Source organism: Festucalex cinctus, chromosome 1 (genome assembly GCF_051991245.1).
Source record: "Festucalex cinctus isolate MCC-2025b chromosome 1, RoL_Fcin_1.0, whole genome shotgun sequence".
Lineage (NCBI taxonomy): Eukaryota > Metazoa > Chordata > Actinopteri > Syngnathiformes > Syngnathidae > Festucalex > Festucalex cinctus.
In genome coordinates, this window is record NC_135411.1 from 68,601,774 (window position 1) to 68,615,361 (window position 13,588).

Here is a 13,588-nt window from a genome sequence, read left to right on the forward strand (position 1 = left end):
AAATGCTTTATTTGGAATAGCCGCCATGTCTTACATAAGAATAGATCCTTATTTTGTCCTAATTGGTTTAGTAATAACATCATTCTGGTTAGTCAATTACTCAATAATGAAGGTTTACTTTTAAACTATTCAGAATTTTTGAACAAATTTAGCCTTCCTGTTTCTCCTAAGGAGTTTGCTATGGTCATGGATGCTATTCCATCTGGAATTTTGTTCCTTTTGAAAGGAGTGGGAACAAATGTCTCTATACCTAAATTGGACCCCAAGGCAACTTCAATAGGCAAATCTTGTCTTAATATTTCTGTGAGAGACAACAATCGTAGTATACGCTCCTTGTTTCAAAGAAATGTTTCTACAATTCCGTATGTGATTTCTTACTGGTCTGGTTTACACTGGAAACAAATTTGGTCTCTGCCATACAAATATCTTTTAACAAATAAAGTAAGGGAAATTTCTTTTAAAATAATACATAGATATTATCCTGTTAAAAATTATCTCCTTAGATTCAAGAAAGACATTTGTGTCGATTGCTCATTCTGTGAATTGTCCCCTGAAACACTGGTCCATCTATTTTGGTATTGCCCTTATACAAAAAGATTCTGGAAAGAGGTGCCTCAATTTATTATTGATTATATTGACTCTACTTTCTGTCTTTTCTGGAAAAATGTACTGTTTGGATTCTGTAATGATGATAGTGAACGAAACAAAAAAATTTTAATGATTAACTTGATAATTATTTTGGCTAAATTTCATATACACAAATCTAAAGTTAGTCATTCAAGACCTTTGTTTTTAGTTTTTGAATTGGAAACCAAACAGTACATTAATACAATATTGAACTCGACAAACAAGAAAGCAATGAGAACTGTGGCTTTATGCTCTTTTTTTAATGTTTTTATTTAAGTAACCCCCTGCCGTATTTGTTTATTGTTTTTTCTTATATTAATAACGTGTGTGTGAATTGTTCTCAAATTCGTTGTATAACTTGTTTAAAATTGTACAATAAAAAAAAAAAATACACTAGGAAGTAAAACATCATGGACACTGGAGCGAGCAGCAACAAGGAAGATTTTATATGTAATGCACCCGCAACGTTTAAATCTTATGTTCTGGAAACACTACAGATTCGCAAAGAAAGACGGAAACCGGAAAGCTTGACAAAACGTTCGTCATTTGCAAAGAATGCCGCGTGAAGAAGCCGTACAACGGCAGCACGACAAACATGCAGACACACTGAAAAAGGATACACCACATCGCTAACAAGTGTACAACCGCTTCCGCGTCTAGTTCCTCGTCGGACACCGGAGATAGACTAAGCAAATCAGGTCAAGAAATTTTCAGGACTTTGAGTCCCGTTACAACTACTGCCAAGATTTCCTCGACAATGCTTCAGCCCTTGACCGCTTCAAAGACCTCCACTTCATGGATGCTGACAACACTGTAAAGGATGTGATATTCCTGAGGATAGCAGACCAAGTGGAGGATATGGTAAGAAATACAATATTAGCTTCAGTTAGTTTTACTCTTAGAAAGCCCTTAAGTGAAATGGAAAATAATGTTTTAGTTCTAATGATGTGTATTTATTTATTTCACATGGAAAATAAATCACTTGTGCTAGTTTTCAACACTTGTCCAAGTTGGCTTTTCTAGAAGATGATGAGGATGAGGAGCTTTCTGCTCTGTTGATTGTCAGGCAAGGGCTGATGGTATGCTGAATGATGAGAGCCAGGCAGCTCAAGCAGAAGGAGACGGGACAAGCCACAGGGAAGAGGAGGAGGAGGAGATGGAGGAAGATGAGAGAAGTTTGTTGTGGGACTAGGTTTTGTTATCTTTAATAGTGCATTGATTTGAAAATAGTTGTGATGATGATATTGTAATGTAGTCATATGGTAATTGTGGGAATTCCCACATATGTTGTTTCTAACCTTTATTATTATACTTATTGTGGCAATGCTGAAAGCATTCCCACATATGTTGTTTCTAACCGTTATTATTATTATACTTATTATAGCATTTTATTCTCAACACATTTTGCAATCAAACTACTCCTACATTATACTTCCGATTTACACCGTTCAAATTTCAACTTGCTGACAAAATTCACGCCTTTCGGGGTATTTATCGTTTGACTTCATATAACTTACAGTACTTGCGTAATTTAATGTTAAAGATCTACTTTTCCCCATTCAGTTTTAATGGGACTGACACTGAATTTTTTCTAAGTCCCATTTTCCACGCCCACTTCCATACATACAACAGACCATATTGACTGGCTTTCTAACCCCGGGTTTTCACTGGATGCGGTTGCGGTGCGGTTGCAGTGCGGTCCGGCGACGCAAGCAATTAGATTCCATTCATTCGAATGGTGCAGTCTACACCGCTTGCGGGTGCGTTGCGTGTTGACTGCGGAAGGCCTGCGGCGTGCCGCAAGCCTTCCGCAAGGATAGCCTATTTTCTATTTTTGCCGGACGCCGCATGCGGTAGGCCTCCGGCAAATGGCAAGCTAGCACAAAACACATCGAGCGGGACAGGAAGACCGACGCAGTTTCAAAATAAATTTCCGGTTACCTTTCAGAATAAAACACTCGCCAGCTCGTATTTCGCAAGCTTATCAGCAGAACGTGACGTGGGCGTCGCCGGGCCATGTGCTCATTCACGGTTTAGACACCAGCGAACATGGACGCGGAGAGGTTTAATAAATTGGAGGTGGAAAACCACAAAATAATATATGACACGGCACATCCTTTTTATAAGGACTGTAATGTATTGTGAGTTTGATGTTCGCGATTGCTTGTTGTGCCCGTCTCGCTTGCCGTACTGAGCGGCAGCCGGACGCGGAAGACAGAAATAAAGAGTGGCGCTCGCCTTGAGCACGCACTGACCCGACTCTCGTTATTAATATACTTTACAAGGACAACCAAAAAAAAGATGCTGCATGGAATCTCATAGCAGAAGAAGCACAGACTTTCTGTATGTTTGTCGTTGTGAAATGCCACATGATCGCGCGCGCACGGTCCCGCGAGACACGTTGGGAAGTGGGCGGCGACGGAGCTGCCGGACCGCAGCTGTGCGGAGCCGGTGTGGATTGACAAAAAAATTGACCCGTCCGGAGCACGCAGTCAAGACGCACCGCACCGCAACCGCACCGCAACCGCAGTCAGTGAAAACCCGGGGTAATACTGCTCAGTGGCGCAGTTGGGAGAGTGCATGTACAGTAAGCAAGAGGTCGCAGGTTCAAAGCCCACTGCCGACTGTACATTGCACATATGTCCGTGGCAATTACATAAACGGATATTAAGTATACCAACTGACTATCATACCAGGAAATGCATTATACTGACATGATCAAACACATGTGTCCCAAATCAGCGCTGATGACTTTCAGCGTCAGGTGACACTTTAAATTACAAATACGCCAATTCACTCTGCTGCTCACAGGTCCGGTGGCTCACGGAGTTAAGTGCTTGCGCCAGGTGAATAGCAAAGACAGCCCTACGAATGGTTCGCTGGTTCAAACCTCGGATGGCGAAACTTTTTTATTTTTTTTTCCCAGTTTCGTCATAATACAACAAGTTGACATCTATTTCGTTAAATGTCATTTGACAAAACATTTCTTCTTAATTAATCCATATTGCATAATGCATTCTATAATTTAATTGAAGTGATTGAACACGTGGCCCCCATTATTCAGCATCATATGTCACTTTTCAATATAGATACACTGTAAGACATACTTCTTTTTATTTTTTAGTTAAAGCTAAAACTTTCGTCTTTTCATTTATAATTCATCCATAATTTCTCATTTGTAATTTACAACCAATTTATCTTTCTTTATTCATTTAACATACATTTTTTTTGAATGCATTCGTTCAATGACACATTCGCTGCTTCCATTTCACAACACTTCAACGATGCTACCAAGTCTTCTGTGGGTCAGTGGAAAGATTGGCAGTGCAGTAGTTCATTGAACAGTAAACAGGAGGTGAGGTTTCGATACCAGTCTCAGACAGGTTGAATTTAAACTTCAGTCTTTTCATTTATAATTCATTCATAATTTCTCATATGTAATTTACAGCCAATGTATCTTTCTTTATTCATTTAACATACGTTTTATTTAATGCATTCTGGTTCAGCAAGACATCTCTCAATTACATTTCACACTTCAATGATAACAATAGCATTCTGCTATTAGCAGTCAGCTTAGCATTCAGCTGTTAGCATTCGGCTTTCAGCATCCCACGCAATTTCTTCAGAAATTGCTTAGTCTAGTTGTGGGATGCTGAAAGCTTAGTCTAGTTGTGGGATGCTGAAAGCATCCCACATATGTTGTTTCTAACCTTTATTATTATTATTATTATACTTATTATAGCATTTTATTCTCAACACTTTTTGCAATCAAACTACTCCTACATTATACTTCCGATTTACACCGTTCAAATTTCAACTTGCTGACAAATTCACGCCTTTCGGGGTATTTATCGTTTGACTTCATATTACTTACAGTACTCGCATAATTTAATGTTAAAGATCTACTTTTCCCCATTCAGTTTTAATGGAACTGACACTGAATTTTTTCTAAGTCCCATTTTCCACGCCCACTTCCATACATACAACAGACCATCTTGACTTTCTTTCGGATATTGCTCGGTGGCGCAGTTGGGAGAGTGCATGTACAGTAAGCAGGAGGTCGCAGGTTCAAAGCCCACCGCCGACTGTACATTGCACATATGTCTGTGGCAATTACATAAACGGATATTAAGTATACCAACTGACTATCACACCAGGAAATGCGTTATACTGACATGATCAAACACATGTGTCCCAAATCAGCGCTGATGACTTTCAGCGTCAGGTGACACTTTGAATTACAAATACGCCAATTCGCTCTGCTGCTCACAGGTCCGGTGGCTCACTGGCTTAAGCGCTTGCATAGCAAAGACAGCCCTACGAATGGTTCGCTGGTTCAAACCTCCGATGGAGCAACTTTTTTTTTTCTTTTTTTTCTCAGTTTAGTCATAATACAACAAATTAACATCTATTTCGTTAAATGTCATTTGACAAACTATTTCTTCAAAATTAATCCATATTGCATAATGCATTCTATAATTTCACAAAATATCTTCACAATAGTGTTTTTGTTTAACCATTTATGAGTTTTTAAAGTTTTAAATGAGCAATTCACATTCAAACCCAAAAACGTTGAATACTTTGCATTTCACTCCCAAACACGTGTACATGTTGTTGTTGTTTTTGTTTTTTTGTTTTTGTTGTTTTTTTACACAAGAGCAGAGAGAAAGCTTTGACAAGCAGCTTGACAGAAAGTGATGGCTTCAACCATTGGGAGTTATTAGGTTCCATGTTTCAAAATCGGCCAGCAGGTGGCAGCAGAGTATTATCAATCATTCTGCTATTCGCAGTCAGCTTAGCATTCAGCTATTAGCATTCAGCTTTCAGCATCCCACGCAATTTCTTCAGAAATTGCTTAGTCTAGTTGTGGGATGCTGAAAGCATCCCACATATGTTGTTTCTAACCTTTATTATTATTATACTTAAACTTATTGTGGGATGCTGAAAGCATCCCACATATGTTGTTTCTAACCTTTATTATTATTATACTTATACTTAAACTTATTATTATAGCATTTTATTCTCAACACTTTTTGCAATCAAACTACTCCTACATTATACTTCCGATTTACACCGTTCAAATTTCAACTTGCTGACAAAATTCACGCCTTTCGGGCTATTTATCGTTTGACTTCATATTACTTACAGTACTCGCATAATTTAATGTTAAAAATCTACTTTTCCCCATTCAGTTTTAATGGGACTGACACTGAATTTTTTCTAAGTCCCATTTTCCACGCCCACTTCCATACATACAACAGACCATCTTGACTTGCTTTCAGATATTGCTTCGTGGCGCAGTTGGGAGAGTGCATGTACAGTAAGCAGGAGGTCGCAGGTTCAAAGCCCACCGCTGACTGTACATTGCACATATGTCTGTGGCAATTACATAAACAGATATTAAGTATACCAACTGACTGTCACACCAGGAAATGCGTTATACTGACATGATCAAACACATGTCCCAAATCAGCGCTGATGACTTTCAGCGTCAGGTGACACTTTGAACTACAAATACGCCAATTCGCTCTGCTGCTCACAGGTCGGGTGGCTCACTGGCTTAAGCGCTTGCGTCAGGTGACTAGCAAAGACAGCCCGATGAATGGTTCGCTGGTTCAAACCTCGGATGGAGCAACTTTTTTTCTTTTTTTTTTTTCTCAGTTTCGTCATAATACAACAAGTTAACATCTATTTTGTTAAATGTCATTTGACAAACTATTTCTTCAAAATTAATCCATATTGCATAATGCATTCTATAATTTAATTGAAGTGATTGAACACGTGGCCCCCATTATTCAGCATCATATGTCACTTTTCTATATAGATACACTGTAAGACATACTTCTTTTTTTTTTTTTAGTTAAAGCTAAAACTTTCGTCTTTTCATTTATAATTCATCCAAAATTTCTCATTAGTAATTTACAACCAATTTATCTTTCTTTATTCATTTAACATACATTTTTTTGAATGTTCGTTCAATGACACATTCGCTGCTTCCATTTCACAACACTTCAATGATGCCACCAAGGCTTCTGTGGGTCAGTGGATAGATTGGCAGTGCAGTAGCTCATTGAACAGTAAACAGGAGGTGAGGGTTCGATACCAGTCTCAGACTGGTTGAATTTAAACTTCTTATTTCCTTCATTAGCATTCTGCTATTAGCAGTCAGCTTAGCATTCAGCTATTAGCATTCGGCTTTCAGCATCCCACGCAATTTCTTCAGAAATTGCTTAGTCTAGTTATTATAGCATTTTATTCTCAACACTTTTTGCAATCAAACTACTCCTACATTATACTTCCGATTTACACCGTTCAAATTTCAACTCGCTGACAAAATTCACGCCTTTCGGGCTATTTATCGTTTGACTTCATATTACTTACAGTACTCGCATAATTTAATGTTAAAAGTCTACTTTTCCCCATTCAGTTTTAATGGCACTGACACTGAATTTTTTCTAAGTCCCATTTTCCACGCCCACTTCCATACATACAACAGACCATCTTGACTTGCTTTCAGATATTGCTTCGTGGCGCAGTTGGGAGAGTGCATGTACAGTAAGCAGGAGGTCGCAGGTTCAAAGCCCACCGCCGACTGTACATTGCACATATGTCTGTGGCAATTACATAAACAGATATTAAGTATACCAACTGACTATCACACCAGGAAATGCGTTATACTGACATGATCAAACACATGTGTCCCAAATCAGCGCTGATGACTTTCAGCGTCAGGTGACACTTTGAACTACAAATACGCCAATTCGCTCTGCTGCTCACAGGTCGGGTGGCTCACTGGCTTAAGCGCTTGCATAGCAAAGACAGCCCTACGAATGGTTCGCTGGTTCAAACCTCGGATGGAGCATCTTTTGGACATGGACATACTTCTTTTTTTTTTTTTAGTTAAAACTAAAACTTTCTTCTTTTCATTTATAATTCAACCATAATTTCTCATTTGTAATTTACAACCAATTTATCTTTCTTTATTTAACATACATTTTATTGCATGTTCAGACACATTCGCTGCTTCCATTTCACAACACTTTAGTGATGCCACCAAGTCTTCTGTGGGTCAGTGGATAGATTGGCAGTGCAGTAGCTCATTGAACAGTAAACAGGAGGTGAGGGTTCAAATTCAATCTCAGGCTGGTTGAATTTCAACTTCAGCCTTTTCATTTATAATTCATTCATAATTTCTCATATGTAATTTACAGCCAATGTATCTTTCTTTATTAATTTAACATACGTTTTATTTAATGCATTCTGGTTCAGCAAGACATCTCTCAATTACATTTCACACTTCAATGATAACAATAGCATTCTGCTATTAGCAGTCAGCTTAGCATTCAGCTATTTGCGTCGGCTTTCAGCATCCCACGCAATTTCTTCAGAAATTGCTTAGTCTAGTTATTATAGCATTTTATTCTCAACACTTTTTGCAATCAAACTACTCCTACATTATACTTCCAATTTACACCGTTCAAATTTCAACTTGCTGACAAAATTCACGCCTTTCGGGGTATTTATCGTTTGACTTCATATTACTTACAGTACTCGCATAATTTAATGTTAAAGATGTTCTTTTCCCCATTCAGTTTTAATGGGACGGACACTGAATTTTTTCTAAGTCCCATTTTCCACGCCCACTTCCATACATACAACATACCATCTTGACTGTCTTTCTGAGATTTCTCAGTGGCGCAGTTGGGAGAGTGCATGTACAGTAAGCAGGAGGTCGCAGGTTCAAAGCCCACCGCCGACTGTACATTGCACATATGTCCGTGGCAATTACATAAACGGATATTAAGTATACCAACTGACTATCATACCAGGAATTGCGTTATACTGACATGATCAAACACGTGTCCCAAATTAGCGCTGATGGCTTTCATCAGGTGACACTTTAAAATACAAATACGCCAATTCGCTCTGCTGCTCACAGGTCTGGTGGCTCACTGGCTTAAGCGCTTGCGCCAGGTGAATAGCAAAGGCAGCCCGATGAATGGTTTGCTGGTTCAAACCTCGGATGGAGCAACTTTTGGACATGGACATATTTCTTTTTTTTTTTTAGTTAAAACTAAAACTTTCGTCTTTTCATTTATAATTCATCCATAATTTCTCATTTGTAATTTACAACCAATTTATCTTTCTTTATTCATTTAACATCATTTTATTGCGTTCAGACACATTCGCTGCTTCCATTTCACACTTCAGTGATGCCGCCAAGTCTTCTGTGGGTCAGTGGATAGATTGGCAGTGCAGTAGCTCTTTGAACAGTAAACAGGAGGTGAGGGTTCGATACCAGACTCAGACTGGTTGAATTTAAACTTCAGTCTTTTCATTTATAATTCATTCATAATTTCTCATATGTAATTTACAGCCAATGTATCTTTCTTTATTCATTTAAAGACCAAATGTGAAGTAATTTCATGAAATACCATATAGGGTCACAATAGAAGCATTGAAACACTGTCCAACAAATAAAGTATGAAAAAATAATTTATATGTTATATATTTGACGAAATAATCGCTTTTCCGAAGTTTGAGCTTGTCGGGCGACAAACCCGGAAGTGATACGTCACACCGGGAACAGCGATGGCAGCGCTCCATGCAGACGCTATAGAAAGCCACTCAAACGTCGATTCAGACAGCGATATCAGCGATAGTTTGAGCGAAAATGAGGAGAACCAAGTTTTTGAAGAGTTGGAGGAAGAGGAGGAGGTTGGTATTTTATACGTTGGACCTTCCATGTACGAGCCAGATGCTAATCAGGATGCTGATAGTGCGCCCAGACGACCTGACATGGAATGGAGACAAGACTCGTCGAGATTACAAGATTGGTAAGATATATGTAGGCAGTGGTATTTTTTTTATTTTTTTTGAAGATGCCAGCATTTGGACATAATTTTATATTTTTGTCTGACGTTTTTAAAAAAAAATAAATAAATCGGACTTTATGTTCAAGCAGTTACTCAGTACTTGAGTATTCTTTTCAGCAATGTTTTTTTTTACTTGTACTTGAGAGATTTATCAATGACTATTTCTTACTTTTGTACATGATTCAGTCCACGTACTTGTATATTTTGAAACAAATGTTTTCATAAACAGAATTATTGACTGATTGGTATAGCAATACACTTGTTCAATAACATTTCTGTTCATGGTGTCATCGCTCAGTATTTTACTATTTATTTATTTATTTTTTATTTCAGGTGTACTTGTGGTAATTGCCAGCAAATGCCTACAGCTGTAGAATGTGTTTGCTGCCATGAAATTCAAAAAGTAGTGACTGTACGTCTACAAGGAGAGGAACACTTCAATCAGGTACTGGACTGCATCACTGATCATCCTGGATTCAATGCTGTGTGCCTGGACCCATATGGATTACAGGTAGCATGGATGACCTACAAGCAACAGTACAGAGGCAAGGCATTTGATGGGCCACAGGATGCCAAGTATAGACATATTGCCTACAGACAATTTGTGCGCTGGTGCTGGAAGTTTCTTGGTCTGGACAACCGTGTTGTCCTTCCAGCATGTGCAGTGTCTTGTATCAGGGCACATTTTCCACCACCAGGAGAAGAGGAGTCAGCTTTATTCAAAGGGTTTCGTGTTTCACAGAGAAATGTTCCAGAACTGTGATTTGGACTAGTTACATCATAATAAAAATAAACAAATGAGGACAACTTAATACAAGGGATGTGATTCTTTATTTTCTGAGGAATCTCGTATGGTGCTCAGCAATAACATTTGATTTTTCCGGTCTGTTCACTGCTGCTGTAAGAAATTGTGGGTCGACGACCACATCACCGGTTCTGTACTTATTTGGAATGTCAATCAGTTTCATCACCTCTGAAAGGCAGTCATTCACATAGTCTGCAAAAAAAGAAAAAAAAAATTGGGATGATAAATATTTGGGCGACATACATACTTACACTAAGTAATGCATCTGCCTGGAATTGTTTTTGTTTCATAACTTACCATAAGTTGCATCCACCAATATCTTTCTCAGAGAATAGCCACCACTCTTATATTTGGGATAAACGATGCAGTAGGAGTGTATTCCTTCCTTCGTCACTTTCTGTGGTCTCCCAGCATTTTCATTATAATGCATAGCAGCGAGAATGATTCTGGAATTGAACAAAAATTGCCTTATTAACAAATTGTCACATTGTGATGAAATAGCTTAAGATCTCAAAGTTCTACATTTCATCCTTATGTTCTACTAGTCATGGACAAATCACACTTGAAGAAGCACATTATATATATATATATATATATATATATATATATATATATATATATATATTTATTTATTTATTTATTTATTTATTTATTTTTTTCTCGATTCTTTGAGATGGCATTTTTGGTTGAACAGATGCAGTGGAAATTTAATAAATTTCCATTGCACTAGCTGTTATGTTTAAGCCATGAGCACCATCTAGAGGAGCCTCAAAGCAAGTGCTTCATTACGTTACTTTCCCCCCTCATCACTATAGTCTCCATTTCATACATATCAAAGTTTTCTTAAACGCACCTGCTTTTCATTCCTTTGTACGAAAAGTTGTACATCTTTGGGGCAAAGTGATTCACCACACTGTGAAAAGCTTCCACACCACTGGTCTGTCCGAGGTGAGACATCTTCATGACATCGTTGACAAACATGGTCTTTGTCAGGAGTTCCACCACTGCGACATTGACTTCGGTACCTTCAAATGAATTTCATTTCCTTAATTAGTTATAAATGTTAGTTGGCGTGTTACAGATGTTTGGTTGTTCTACAGATACAAGGTATGACAATATTTCTATGTGTTGACCGTCCCTTTCCATGTCACTCTCCTCTTCACTATCTGTGTCAACCAGTGACATACAAGCTTTTTTCCTTTTGGGTTCTGTTTGGCCCAAGTTGCATTGTATACCAATGGACCAGTAATTTGCCCTCTTGTTGCATTTCTCACATGGAGGACAATACTTCAATGTCTGCATCACTGAACAAATTGAAAAGATAAACATGTTTTATAATCAACGTATGTATATGATTATCACTAATGGCAGTCATTGTTTCAGTGACCACCATTTCAATGTCTGTATCACGGCCATCCAACACATTTGAATCATGCAAGTACATAGTGACTAAAACAACTCCACCTAACTTACTTTTATCCACATTATGTGGTGGCATAACTTCATCATCTTCGCTGTTAGAACAGGATTCATCCTGCAATAACTGACCCTCGTAATCAGCCATTTCTTGTTCAGAGGCAGCTGCAGAGGTGATAGCCTCAGCTACGGCTCGCTTCCTTTCTCGGTTAGCTGCTGCTGCACGCTGGGCAGGTGGATTTTGAATCTGCTGCTGGTCTTGTGGAGGCAAGTGAATTGTTGGGACAGCAGTTGCATTGAGCAGAAACATAAGGAGACACTAAAAATATGCTTCGCTCATAAAACCTATAAAACCAACCAGCATTTAAATATATAATTAAAAAAAATACTATCACATTTCATCTAACCCTGCCTTACCAAATATTTAATTATTTAATGACTCATAAAATGCAGTACGATTGACATATGATTGGCAGTTTTTCAAAAGGACGTGTTATGTTCTTTCATCAACAAAGCAATGCTGCCAACCTATTGAAATTTACTTCCAGAACAATTTGTCTCACTGCCATTATTACTCATCGTTGATATGAAAAGCACCGAGACGTTAGCTTTCGGTTAACGTCGCTAGCTTCTACTGTTCATTCCACAACTGTTGGAAGCTCTGCTTTGTCAAAGTCATCAGTGATCTATCCAAAAATTCCACGTGTTTTCAAAATAATTGTAATCACTTACTTTTTTGCAAATCCTTTATCATAAGCAGACTGGTTGAGGAAGCAGGCATCTTCGAAGTGTTTGTAACACAGAACACTCTTCGACGATGGCGTGAAATTCATTCGCTTCGCGCGAACGAAAGTTGTCCATTTACGTGCCCTGTTATCTTTTGGCCACTCGTACAACTTTTCTTTAGCTTGAGAACAATACATCGCCACACATCGTCGAGTCATCTTACCGAGTAGCAATGCAAACAATGCAGTTCAATGGCCGACTTCTCTCGCAACTTCCCGTTGTGACGTCATTTCCAAAAATTTCCGAAGATTGTCAAAGAAAAGCATTTTCGTTGTCAAGGGCGTTGCTATGGGTTAAACTAAGAACCTGAAAGGGTTGCGTTAAAAAAAACAACGAAAATATGCTGACAATGTATGGAAGTGGGCGTGGAAAATGGGACTTAGAAAAAATTCAGTGTCAGTTCCATTAAAACTGAATGGGGAAAAGTAGATCTTTAACATTAAATTATGCGAGTACTGTAAGTAATATGAAGTCAAATGATAAATATGCAATGTACAGTCGGCGGTGGGCTTTGAACCTGCGACCTCCTGCTTACTGTACATGCACTCTCCCAACTGCTCCACTGAGCAGTATCAAAAAGACGGCCATAATGGTCTGTTCTATGTATGGAAGTGGGCGTGGAAAATGGGACTTAGAAAAAATTCAGTGTCAGTTTCATTAAAACTGAATGGGGAAAAGTAGATCTTTAACATTAAATTATGCGAGTACTGTAAGTAATATGAAGTCAAATGATAAATACCCCGAAAGGCGTGAATTTTGTCAGCAAGTTGAAATTTGAACGGTGTAAATTGGAAGTATAATGTAGGAGTAGTTTGATTGCAAAAAGTGTTGAGAATAAAATGCTATAATAACTAGACTAAGCAATTTCTGAAGAAATTGCGTGGGATGCTGAAAGCCGACGCAAATAGCTGAATGCTAAGCTGACTGCTAATAGCAGAATGCTATTGTTATCATTGAAGTGTGAAATGTAATTGAGAGATGTCTTGCTGAACCAGAATGCATTAAATAAAACGTATGTTAAATTAATAAAGAAAGATACATTGGCTGTAAATTACATATGAGAAATTATGAATGAATT

General features: G+C 38.2%; 1 protein-coding gene and 2 long non-coding RNA genes across 3 annotated transcripts in view; 2 read left to right on the forward strand and 1 right to left on the reverse strand.

The window, feature by feature from the left end:
* The window catches only part of LOC144005948 (MAGUK p55 subfamily member 7-like), a 256,397-nt gene that overhangs the window by 179,937 nt on the left and 62,872 nt on the right, over nt 1–13,588 (forward strand). The window lies entirely within an intron of this gene.
* Nucleotides 1,035–13,588, forward strand: part of LOC144005963 (uncharacterized) — a 29,936-nt gene continuing 17,382 nt past the window's right edge. The window contains exons 1-2 of the long non-coding RNA XR_013279706.1: nt 1,035–1,488; nt 1,694–1,802. This is a non-coding gene — a long non-coding RNA (uncharacterized LOC144005963). The remainder of the gene's footprint in view (nt 1,489–1,693; nt 1,803–13,588) is intronic.
* LOC144005959 (uncharacterized) lies at nt 10,316–11,483 on the reverse strand. Its single transcript, XR_013279704.1, has 3 exons — nt 11,162–11,483; nt 10,606–10,754; nt 10,316–10,500 (listed from the first exon to the last, which is right to left on the reverse strand). It is a non-coding gene; the product is annotated as an uncharacterized LOC144005959 (long non-coding RNA).